This window comes from Cyanistes caeruleus, chromosome Z (genome assembly GCF_971803275.1).
Source record: "Cyanistes caeruleus chromosome Z, bCyaCae1.hap1.1, whole genome shotgun sequence".
In the NCBI taxonomy this organism is placed as follows: domain Eukaryota; kingdom Metazoa; phylum Chordata; class Aves; order Passeriformes; family Paridae; genus Cyanistes; species Cyanistes caeruleus.
Genome location: NC_141732.1, coordinates 62,332,497 through 62,345,004, shown reverse-complemented (window position 1 = coordinate 62,345,004; position 12,508 = coordinate 62,332,497). Strand labels below are relative to the sequence as shown.

At 34.5% G+C, this 12,508-nt stretch overlaps 1 protein-coding gene across 3 annotated transcripts in view; it reads right to left on the bottom strand.

Annotated features, from left to right (window-relative positions):
• The window catches only part of PDE4D (phosphodiesterase 4D), a 491,756-nt gene that overhangs the window by 464,010 nt on the left and 15,238 nt on the right, over positions 1-12,508 (bottom strand). The gene's annotated exons all lie outside the window — the stretch shown is intronic.

Here is a 12,508-nt window from a genome sequence, read left to right as displayed (position 1 = left end):
GAATGTAAACCTCGTTGAGAAAGAAAAACCAAATCACGAAAATGCAGATGTATATCTTCCTAGATTACTTTATGGCTCACTCTACAGTGCAGCCTGAGCATCACTATTCTACCTTTAGGCTAATTGAGAAAAATACGGTTCATGTCCAATCCATAGCCAGCTTTGGTCCTCACATTGACTCTTTGAAGATTTAAGTCATTAATTTAAATAGAAGTATTTAAATACTGGTCGTTCATCCATTTTCAAATGATTAATAATAACCAACATTTTAAATCAGGATTTACAAAGGTCATCTTGAAAAGGAGCTTAGCTAAGCTAAGGAATCAAGAGTACCAATACAGAAGTGGCTCAAAATGTCCAGCTTGCTTTAATTAAATTAATTCACTTCTGTTTGTACACAAGGCCTTTATCTAGCATGCTATCTGTTACCACACAAAGGAAATGCCAGCCAAAATTACTTCCTCAGGGGCACACACAGGCAGAGTTTATACTGATTGCCACCGTCATGAGGCTGGACAGCCAACCATTCCAGCCTGAATGTGAGGTGGAGTTAAAGGTTCTTGGCATTAAAGGACCATGGGAAGACAATGCCAAGCTCTGGGAAGGGCGTTTATGGCAGACATTCACTCTTGGAATGTGTGGAAACTGCTTTGCAAACCAGAGCTCTTAGTGCAGCAGACAGGAGGAATTCAAAAAAGCCTAGGAAAGGAAGTAGTGTCCATCTAAACTTTACTAATCTTGGAGAAAGTAAAGCAAATGCCATGAGCACTGTGAAAGCTGTTGTTTCATTTCACCTTGAACGGAGGAAGGTGCTCTTGCTGTGGCATTGTGCTACAATTGTTACCAGCTAATATGGTAACCATAATTGCCATATAATTATATTTTCTGGTACCTCACTGGAATAGACAGTCTGACATTAACTGTATCCTGCATGTTAGAGTAAAGGAAGGGACTAAAAATGACAATTAGAAATAGAGTTGGCATGAAAATCTTTTCATAAGGGTACTTATCCACTATTTTCTCTTTATTTTTTAAATCATGGCTATAACTGAACAAGCAGAAAAACAAGTCAAGATTATCAGATTAAAAATCCATGTAACACTATCTATGTTTTTCACCAGTAAACACCAGATGCCCATGAAAGAGCAAGAGAATAGAGGATTTTACCCTTGCATGATCTCCAAGACTCCAACAACTTCCAGGTCAGGAGCAACACAAGCCAGAGTAATGTCCTGGTATTCAAAAGGCCTCTGATACATTTGTTTATCATAAGTTAAGAAGTTTGAATAAACTGTATCAGCTAGAAAACTACAGATATATTTATGCTTTTCAAATAAATACATTTTCACTTTAAAGAAACAACAAACACTGGTAATAGATTAGGTGCCTTTTTACATTCCAAGTTATAAGTGTTTCTTTTTCTTCAGAGTCTATAACTTTACAATGCACAGAAGAACAAAACATAAATGCCATCCATTTCAATCTCTAGATTATAAAGATAACTGCTATATTTCATTTGCAAAAGTTTTGTTCATATTGAAGAAAGAAAACAAAATTATACTGGCTTTATTTCAATATAACAATGTATTGGCTATTGTTACAGTATGTTTTCCATTTATATCACAAACTGCCTAGAAAAACTGCCTAGAAAAAAAAGTGCAAAGATTAACAAGTAAGCCTCATCAAAAAGTTATTTCTTGGAGCAGAACTGAGGTGTTTTGTTTTTTTTTTCTATTTATTCTTAGGGGCTAAAATGAAATAGGATAAGAGTAATTGAATATATTGGTTAAAAAGAAAGAATGTAGAGTAAAAGTTACATGATTTTTTTTTTCTACAGATTCAAATAATCACTACTTTCTTCTATACAATTGAGATAAATAAATGTCATGCAACATTGTAAGCTATTTGAATCTAAAGAACTGAACTGTAAAAATGTTCTAAGATTATTGGTAAGACACAGTCTAAGTAATATAGTAGAGGTGGTAAGAGAGGTAGAAAATACTGGCAATGGTAAGTCATTACATTTGTCCTGCTGAAAGGCTTTTGGAATACATCATGTCTTTTCCTCCCTAGAAAAAGATGTCTGTTTGCTCAATGAGGAGTGAAGAGGAGAATGCAATGAGGATTTGATATTTGTATTTGAAGAAACTTTTAATATTCCTCATGAGACTGCTTCTATCTTTGATCTTCGCTCTTTGCCAGAATTTTCTCATGATTGAAACAGAGATAAAAATCAGCAGTGTGCCACCTTGGGAATAGCAAAAGGCCCACACTCATTTACTGTAAAAGTCTTAACCAGATGTCTAACAAACTCTGGAATCTAACAAGAAGAAATCAGAAAGCCTGTCTCTCAGCTTGGTGCATTTCAAGTGACCATGACAAAAATAAGCCAACAATTCATGATTCAATACTCATGCTTTAAAATATTATTTATAAGTATAAAAAAGCACAGATCGAAGCCAGAAAATAAAATGCAACAATACTGAATTAACAAATTGAAATGAAACTATTGTGCTGACAGTAACAGGCAAAACACACCTGAAAGATTATACAAATTATATATATGTATGTCTTAGAAGACTAACATTGTAGTGCAGGTCCATAAAATGTTGAGCACCTTGTGATCCAATTAAAAAAACAGACCCAAACCACACAAAGCACTGTCACTGAAGAAGTGCAGAAGATAATCTTTCTAAAGTAGCCCGTCACACAAAGTCTTTGTCATGCGCTATTCTTTTTATTGATGAATTTAAGTATAAAGCAGTTGAAGAAATGCCCGGTTTGGATAATAAATGCCAAAATCACATTTTTATTTAAAAAAAAAATAACAACCAGTACCTAAGTGTTAATATAAGACATGACCACTCATGTTCCACAGAAGAAAAAAGCTAAAAGGGAAGTCATGTATGGCTCAATATGTTTTTAGCTGGACGTCTCCCAGCCTCACTAAATGTCAGCAAGCAAACAAGAACTTCTGAAGCAAACAGTTTTTTCTTTACCTCTAAGAGAGACAATAGTGCACAACAGAAATCTTTACAAGTCTTAGAAGTTCTTTTATTAAAAGAAAATATAATGCAATGTATAAAAATTTCAAAATTTATTCCATTTCAGCCCTATGCACTTAATTTGAAAATCCTTGAAGACTATAAAAATTTTATAGTCATGACATTCTCTAAAAGCATCCCAATGTATTCTTCCCTTCTCTATTTCTAATTTAAAACAGCAACATCACTACAAAATATCAAGTTATCATTTTGATCAAACTCAATTACCTGCATAAGCAGGTATATATCATAAATGATTGCATAGATTTAATTGTCATTTAAATGACAAGGTTCACTCTTAAAATATTAAAATTTGATTAAAATTTTGGTACATTGAAGACTCCATGACAGTCTTAACTACTAATATTGTGATTGACAGCACTCAAATTCTATAAAAAACCTATGTTCTTCAATCATCCAAATTTGTTCTGCTTCAGCTTTTGGACCTTTAATGCTGTGCCACTTTCAGTCCTCCCTAATCCATTTGATTGCACTTGTTGAGTCTTGTCATGTCAGGTCATTTTGCCCAAGTATTTTCTAATTTTTCATTATCCTTGAACTTAAGTCTCCATAATTCAAAACAGCACTCCACTAACTCACTCGCAAATTGAAAGATAAATTGAGTAGGAAGATTGGCTTTGTTACAAATCCAATCTTAGAAGGATATAATATAGTCTGCATCTAGATCATTCTTCAAGTACTTTCACACAAAGCAGCAATTTATTACATGAGACCCGGAAAGCAAGTATGTTTCATCTTGGAGTAGAGATAAATGCAAGGTACCTGATCCGAGTTCTTAGGTCTCCTTCCTTCTGTGGACCAGACTATATGAGGTTATATAACACATTAACTTTAAGCAAAATAAATCCTTATGATATTTCATGAGACAGAGCCCTAAATTATGATGTACTTGTTATAAATACTTATTTCAGATATTGGTCCAAGCACAGAGTTTTATATCATTGTTTTATTTCAACAGACCTATGGCATTTTGAATGATGAAAAGTGAACAGGATCTCAGTTTCACACTCCTGTCCTCTAACAGCAGTACTTCTATCAATGCAAGAAAGGTTCCATATTCTTTTGTAACATTGTATTTTGACAGGATTAAAGACAGCTTGAAATGCAGTTAGATTCCCTACACTAGTCAGCAACTCTTAAAAATACATGACGATCAGAAATGGTATTATGGACCTTTGGCTAAGCACAAAAGCTTTAGTCTTCTAGTCTCATTTCCTGTTTTTCTGGATTACATATATGCATAGCAAGTTTGAGTTGTCTGATTGATATTGTAAGTAGCAAAACTTACTGCTTGTGCAGCTAATTAAATATGCAGTGATATTCTTCCTACCAGAAGCAGAAAAGTTGAGCAAGGTTTGATGGTGAGATCACTCATCTGTATATACATCTGGGATGATGCAGAAGTTCAAGAAGTGAACCATGAAGCACAGGCTTCATGGGTCAAATTAGAATGAGAAGAAAGTGACAGGGACTTCCTTACATCAGTATTCCAGAATAGGTGGCCTTTGGCTGCAGAGTTTCCATCATAGACCAAGTGAAATAAAGCCTCAGAGTCTGTGACCTAAACACAGGAGCAGTCATTTTCCTTATTGTGAGTGTTGCTTCTTCTCCTTTCAGTAATGTGGTTTCAAATAAAAACATCCAAGCCAGAATTGCAAATAATCTACAGCAAGACCATAAGGAAAATGTATTTCAGCAACTCTGTGGTTTAATTTGGCCTTGACAGGCTCAAACTGAGACTCAAACCATACAAAAACATGGTCTCACAAGGAAAAACAAACAAAAAAACAAACAAACAAACAAACAAACAGCTTGTCACAGCCCTTCCTAACATTTTTAGAGCCACTTTCAGCAATAAGAACAGGACAGACAGGTGTAGATATATAAATAGATCACAAATTGTCCCACTTTGTAAGTCAACAAGACATATATCAGGGTATGTCACGAACAGTTTCACTGGGAATCTCAGAGAACAAAGATGTGGTCACAAAGAGATTAAGTGCAGGTTATTTTTAAAGCCTCAGACCAGTGCACAGTCTGCCACTGCATCCTTCAAAGAACGTAATGTTTGCATTCATTTTTGTTCCTCTGCTTCATGAAACATTGAATGCCAACTCTAAAATTGTCTAAGAGGCTATTGAGTTTTCAGCTGAGAAAATGAAGAATCAGTGTATTGACAAAGCATCAAGTAAAGAACGTCTTAAACTTAAACAGTATGTAAATCCTTGTGGCACTGACAGATTTTTAAAATTCTTTTTAAAAATAAACATGTAATAGCTGTGTAGGTGCTTATTCTCTGTCTTCCATTTAAGTCTCCTGAGAGGTTGACAAATAAAGGCCTGCAACATTTTCAGATTAATACAGTTTCTAAAATAATAGAATTTCCACTTGTCACACTACACGAAAATAATGCACATACAGCTAACCAGACATAGCCAAATCACTTAGATATCACCTAAGAGCTACAAAACTATTTGAGACAGTGGAGTTGTCTTTTATACAAGCTATATCTCACAGTTATGAAATGTTGCACCTATTTTCTTCCTTTCTTTGAAGATATTAAAATGCTAATTAAATTGGTTCACTGCATAGATAAAACAAACTCTCACATTATTCAAATAAATTAGAAATTCTTCCTGAAGTCATAGAAGGTTCCCTAAAAAAAGATAAATCAGTAGGTTAATTATTAATAAGTTCCACTATACATCATTATGAAGTCTTGAGACTAGAAAGACACCACTTGTATTACAACCATTAAAGTCTGAGAAATAATATTTAATCTGCATTAAAATAAATAAATAACTGTCAAAAATCAACACCAATGATATCAACCTATATATTTTATTTAGTATACAAATACTCTTACAGACAGGATGTGGTTAACATTAGCTGCTCTTCATTCTACAGAAGAATCTATAGATGGGAAGCATATACAGATACAGTTTTTTCAATTTTTAAAAAATAATTTGAGTAAATCCTTTGGCCTCCCTAAATTAACCCCCTAAAGCCCAAACCTGTGTCCATGCCTTTACTTGTTACTGTGTTACCACTGCTAATATGGTTATTCTGCATGCAATTCCTTGATAAAGAAGTCAGTTGTTGTTTGATATTGCAACATTAATGGTTTCCCTGAGTTTCAGAAAGGAGTACTCACTCCTTTCTCTGCAAAGCAGAAGCAAAACAGGAATCCATATACCACGCTAGATTTTAAGAGGAATCATCAAATGCTCCACATACTAACATAAAGAATCCATGCTTTTTCAGGGAAACTCATGGTGTGGGGAAGAAAAAAAGAAAAAAAAAATCTAGCAAATGTGGGAAATAAGAGAGTATCTGCAAGGAAGAACAATCCAGGAAGTTTCTGACATTTCATTTGTCTTCCCTTCATTTACAGAATTATTTCATTTTTAAAGCAAGATTCATGGACATCATGGCATTCCAAAAAGGAGATTATTCAAATAAGTTACAAAGACATAAAGCAACATTCATTTTTTGTACAACAAATAAATTTACTCCTAATGTTCCTGCTACTTCAGTAAAATATTGCCCCCAAAAAATACTACTTCAAAGAATTGAGAAGAAGACCTAAAACAGCAACACGCAAAACAGGAAGGTGGAAATAGACAGCCTCTAATCTAATATAGATTACAGCACTGTTCCCAGGCCATATTTCACAACAATTCTGAAAGACAAGTTAAAAGTAAAGTAACGTGCTTTTCTATTTGAAATATCTTCATCTGTGATTACCCACACTTTGCAGGCAGCTTGATTTAAAAAGAAAAATACAGTATGAACTATTTAACATTTGCTTATAATTAGGAATATCTAAATGCCTCACTGTTTTTCTATTAAAGCACATTTGTATCAGGCTGAAGCAGTTATCAAAAAAATACCACCAGCTCTAATAAAAGCAAAAGGAATTTTTTTTAAAACAGAATCATATATATGAAACAACAAAGGAAACGAAGCTCAGTCTCCACTTTCCAAATCAGTATGTGTTATTTAAAACTTTTCATCATTTTTTAAGGCATATCTAGGAACAGTTTCATAGAATCATAGATTGGTTTGTGTTAGAAGTGACCTTTAAAGTTCATCGAGCTCAATCCCCCTGCCATAAGCACGGAGATCTTCAGTCAGGTCAGGTTGCTCAGAGCCCAGTCCAACCTGATCATGAAGGAGCCCAGGAATAGGGTAGTCACCACCTCTTTGGACAGCCTGTTACGGAGTTTCACTGTTCTCACTGTAAAGAACTTCTGTTTTGCCTAAAAAAAACATTTTTACAGTTGCTGGAGCTTGTATTTGGTGGTGAGAGGTGCAGAACTATAGTAAATGCCTTCTTTATTTTTGGTGTGCTACACAGCCTGGCAAATGCATCATGCTTAAATGTGAGTCCATAACTACATTCTAATTGGTAATAGTTGAGATTATTCACAGTATGTAATACAAAAGTCACCAGACTTCTGGGAAGGTGAGATCACTTAACCCCAACATCAATTAGTATTTGGGCATATGAAAAAACCTCCACACAATTTAGCACAATTTGTACTTTCTGTTCAAGAGAGCCTCAGACTGGACCAGCAGGAATACTACAGATTATTCAAAGGCATTTCATTCTTGTCTTGTATGAGAGTTTGTACAGACCTGCCTAATCAATCACTTCCAAGAGCACTAGCTGAAAACATCCACTATCTTGAGTATCAATTTCAGCCCCAGAAAGGGTGAAAAGAAGGTTTATTCAGGTCAGCTATGCATAGACTGTATAATTTAACTGTACTCTCAATATTCCAAACTGAATTTGTGATCCTCTGCTGTAGTATCTGTTGGGAGACCTAAGTGGTACTTGAAGCAATCTTTTCATATTAGGGAGAATTGGAAAGAAGTGACTCCCTGAATTTAAATAGGTACTCATCAGCAAGTCACCACCCTTTTTAGGCAGAAAAATGTGTTTAAATTTAAGCAGACCACTTAAGTGCAAAGCACTGATGTGATGAAGTGTGCCTGAGCTGACTACTAATTTCTTCCTTTGTTCTTATTTCTGTTTTAACCTTACTGCCATCTGTTCATCATACATGAATAACATCAGGATATTGCATCCATGTTTAGGAATGTATTGAGGATTCTAACCACTAGAAGTATCCAACTGACATTAGACAGGTTCAACCTACAAGTAAAAAATACAATAATGCTGAATAACCATTGGGATATTTATTAAGGGACACATTTGGTTAATCTTAGTTGAAGGTTTCATTTCAGGCTGGATGACTGGGTCCAGTGCAAGACTTACTGTGGACTACTAGAGCTTGAGTTATGAGTCTGGGATTGTATGTCTTTAATGGTCCCCTCTAGCCTTTAAAAATATGCTGTTTATACACAAGGTTATTGCAAATATATAGTGTACATGCCTTTAGCTACAAGCTTCTAATCATTGTATAACTGCAGCTGTTTATCAATAAATGCAAATAACCAATTCTAGGTCAACTTTTGCAATAAATAACCTTATCTTCTGTAGACTCATTAGTTCAGTAAACGTGCTTTAAAAGGCAGTGAGGTTTGTAAGTTATCAATGACTGTTTCGAAATCCACTCACTAAGAGCTCTGAGCAGCACTCTAACTTTGTACTAGGAAACCAACAGGAATGAACTAAAACATTCTTCCGGAAAGCTATACATACTGCCAAGGACAGTAACTTCACTTCACATGTTCTTCTGTGCAGAACAGTGAATTAGAGGAACCAGATACCACCCAATAGCTGAAAAGGTTCTCTTGGTGAGACAAAATATGGCATGCATCAGGCAAAATTCTAGGACAACAGAAGGCAGTACTGGAAGAAAAGATGCAACTTTCAAACAGGTTGGAGAGACACCTCAAACAATTCTGTCTGGAATAGTCCAGCCATGCAGCTGACTAGAATATCAGCACTTTTACTTATGGCCCCAGGTTCACTTCTTTTATTAAAGTATATCTTGACCTTTCAATCCATTATCTAGATATTCAGTGAGGCCTGATTCAGGTCATGTAAACAAATAACATCTATGCAGGTGAGTTAGCTGAGATAGGAAGGAGCACAGTGAAAGGAAATACTCTTCTTAATTGTACCTTTCTAACACAATTATGCTGCTTTAGAAGATTAACGAGTGAGGAAGTTACAAAATGCTTATCAAGTTAGTGCTGATTTTTCTTATATGCCCAACTACAGGCAGTGTCTCATTAAAATGACAGAGCTGAATCAGACCTTGCCTATGAGCTTAGGGTGGCTTAGCAGCTACTGTAACTGTAATATCTAAAGGAAGCTTGTTTTGTTGCAGCTGGATTTTAGAAAACTGAACCAGGTCCCCTAGTATTTCTCTGTTTTAGAGGGAGTGCAACAGAATGTCAGATTTTTCTCTGTACTTCAGTTTATGAGTGTGTAGCACAAGCATAAACTTACTGTCTTAGTAAGTTTGTAAATTATCTCAGTTAAGTTATTTTGAAGCAAGCTGCTTTAGTTTTCCTTTTCAAAACTACTGGTCCTTCATTAAAATATAACAATGCAGCATATTTTACAATAATTTGTTACGTGCATTTCTCTGCCAAATAACATTAGTGGAACTATTATAATCAGCTGTGCTAATTTGTTTAGAATTAACTACAAAAGTTTCAGAAGTTGCAATGAGAAGGTTACAATAGAACATAATTAAGCATATAGGAGACAAATTTCAGGGGTTTGCACATACTAGGTTAAATAAACAAACAAATAATTATATAAATAAATTTCCTATGTCCCCTCTCCACCTCCTTATATCCTTTTATTTCACCTGTTGACTAGGTGGGCACAAGCTTCAAATAATGTCAAAAGTTCCTTGAACTCAACTGTCCATGATCAAATAATTTTGTCTTCATATGAAAACAAAAGTACAGATAATTTAAATGGAAACATTGTCAGAATGCAACTAGAAGTTCTTCACCTACAACACATTCAGCATTCATTCTGAGTCACCAATCCTAGGAAAATAAAAGAAAAAATTCTCTTCTAAAAAAAATCTTGCTGTAAACTAATTCCTTATAACTGACATATGAAGAATTTCTTTATCAAAAGGTATCAAATATAAACTGGTTATCAGAACAAACAAGATAATCAAAGATTTCATTGTGTTCTTCCAATAAACAAAGCTTCTGTAGAACTACTAACTGAATATTAAAACCTTAGTTTTCAGCTAGCTACCAGAGTTCCATGAAGGAAAGAAAGGAAAAAGTTCTCTTTATGTAGCTCAAAGGTTGCAATTTTGTATCTATGGCAGTTATGACACTAAAATGTCATAAAGAATAATGAAAATGAAATTTTAATCTTAGAAGGAAATTTAACTACTTCAACTACCTTTCCATTTGTAATTCAGCTGACTATGAAATAAGTATGGACTGTGGATATACAGCTGGTACTAGTGGTAATATTTCTAATGCTGACAGTTATGGCAAATATCAATTTTACAATCTGCCTCCTATGAGTCTTCTAGTGTAATTTGTTTCATGTCAAATTATTATCAAATTTTAATTTCTGTTCTATTGGCAACATATTTTTCCTCATGGCTGAGTCTTCCATATTTAAAAGAAATCATAATAAGTCCTTTTCTCTCCATTATTGAAATGGTTGTGTAATCTCTTGGTATATCATTATTTGTAAAGAAGGTTTAAAACTCAATCAAAATGTAAATTAAGTCTAGACAATACATCTACAGCTGCTACTCATGAATAAAATGTAAAGCCACTTCAGTCAGAAGTGAAAATATTTGACTTTTAACTGAATTTTTAGTTCTTTTTTTTGCCTTCACAAATAGCACAGTAAACCAGCAGTGAATAAAGCCAAATGCAAATACATCTGTTCAGTTACCAGAACCAGTTCTTAGTTCAAAGGAAAAACGGTGGGATTGAAATAAATTGCATTATCTTCCCAGTTCCTTGTATTCCCTATTACATTTCTAAAGTGAATAAAAGGAAACCCTTAATAAACAATTACAGGGGAAGACAGAAATCTGAATCTGTTTATGCTTGCAAGAGCAAAGATTTCTGCTAAAGTATGTTGAAATGACACCTGAAAAGAGCAGGACTTATCTATTATTGAAGGTTAATCTCCAGTTTTGTGTTATTTTTTTACAGAATCTCAACAACTTATGTTCATTCAAAGTTTGTAAGAAGATTAGTAATTAATGCCCAAACCCTTTTTTTTTTTCTTTTTTAGTAAATTGGGAAAATTTAAATATGAAGACAGGTGATAACAGTTTTTCAGAAAAACTTGTGCTATGATTGCAGAGGCTTCAATTTAATTCTTCATTCATGGTTTTCAGAAAGGACAAGAATCTGTGAGCAGAAAAGGTTTAGCATAATCATGCCTAAGATATGTCTTATTCCCAAGGTGACTTGAAAAACATGAGCAGAGTTAGGCTGAGATAAGCATTGGAATAATTGAAGAAAGAGAAGGCTTTTTGCTGACAAAATTATTCCCTTTTATTAGCAGATCTGACCCAACTTTCTAACTGTTGACAATAGTTGCAATCCCTCGTTTTAGGTTTTCAAAATATCTGACTTTTTTCAAAACCTTTCATTCTAAAATATAACATAATTACACCAAAATAGGGATGGGAAAAAAAAACCAACCAACCAAACAAACAAAAAAATAAAAGCAAAACAAAACAACCTTCTACTGTTTAAACTGGAGAAAAGTAAAACTACACATCACTAATATTTCCATGGAATTAACTATTTCATTTTTAAGGTAATAATAATATTATTATTAATATATTACCTATTATATTAATAATAATATTAAGGTATAATATTCCTCACAAGGGCTAAGAATTAATGGACAATAAGTTTAATGTTACAAATTCCGCATTTCCTATTTAATATGCACAGCTAATACTTGCAATTTAAGAAGAGTACAGAGGGTATCCACACCATCATGTTACACATGTGTATCTGAGGAGTATAACTGTGAAGTGAGCTGCTGATAGAGTCACTTAGCTCTTCCAGTGACACATACAAAGTATGTGAGGATGGAGGTGGCAGACACTTTGGTTCTCATAGTTTTAAAGATCTCCTGTCCCTGCCTCTCCAGCTATGCGTCACTGACGTTTGTCTCACCATAGCTTTCATCATGACTACATTTCAAACCAGATCACTGAAATGACTAAAAGTGCCTTTCTCACCCCACATGAGCTTTGTAGGGGGCTGTTTTATTCCAGATCACTGTGCTGCAGTGCAGTGGCTTGCGTGTCTCCTAAGGCAGCTGATGGGCCAGTCAATTTCTGCCTAAGGAAAAGCTGGTTGAGGTGGGATCTAACCCTCAATTCACTTTATTGCTACTGCCAGCATTAAGTACCTGTGGATGAGATTATCATCTTAACCTTCTCCAGCTGTATAAAATGAATGGCTGCCTAAGCTGGGCTTCAGAATGACATTTCAAAGGCAGT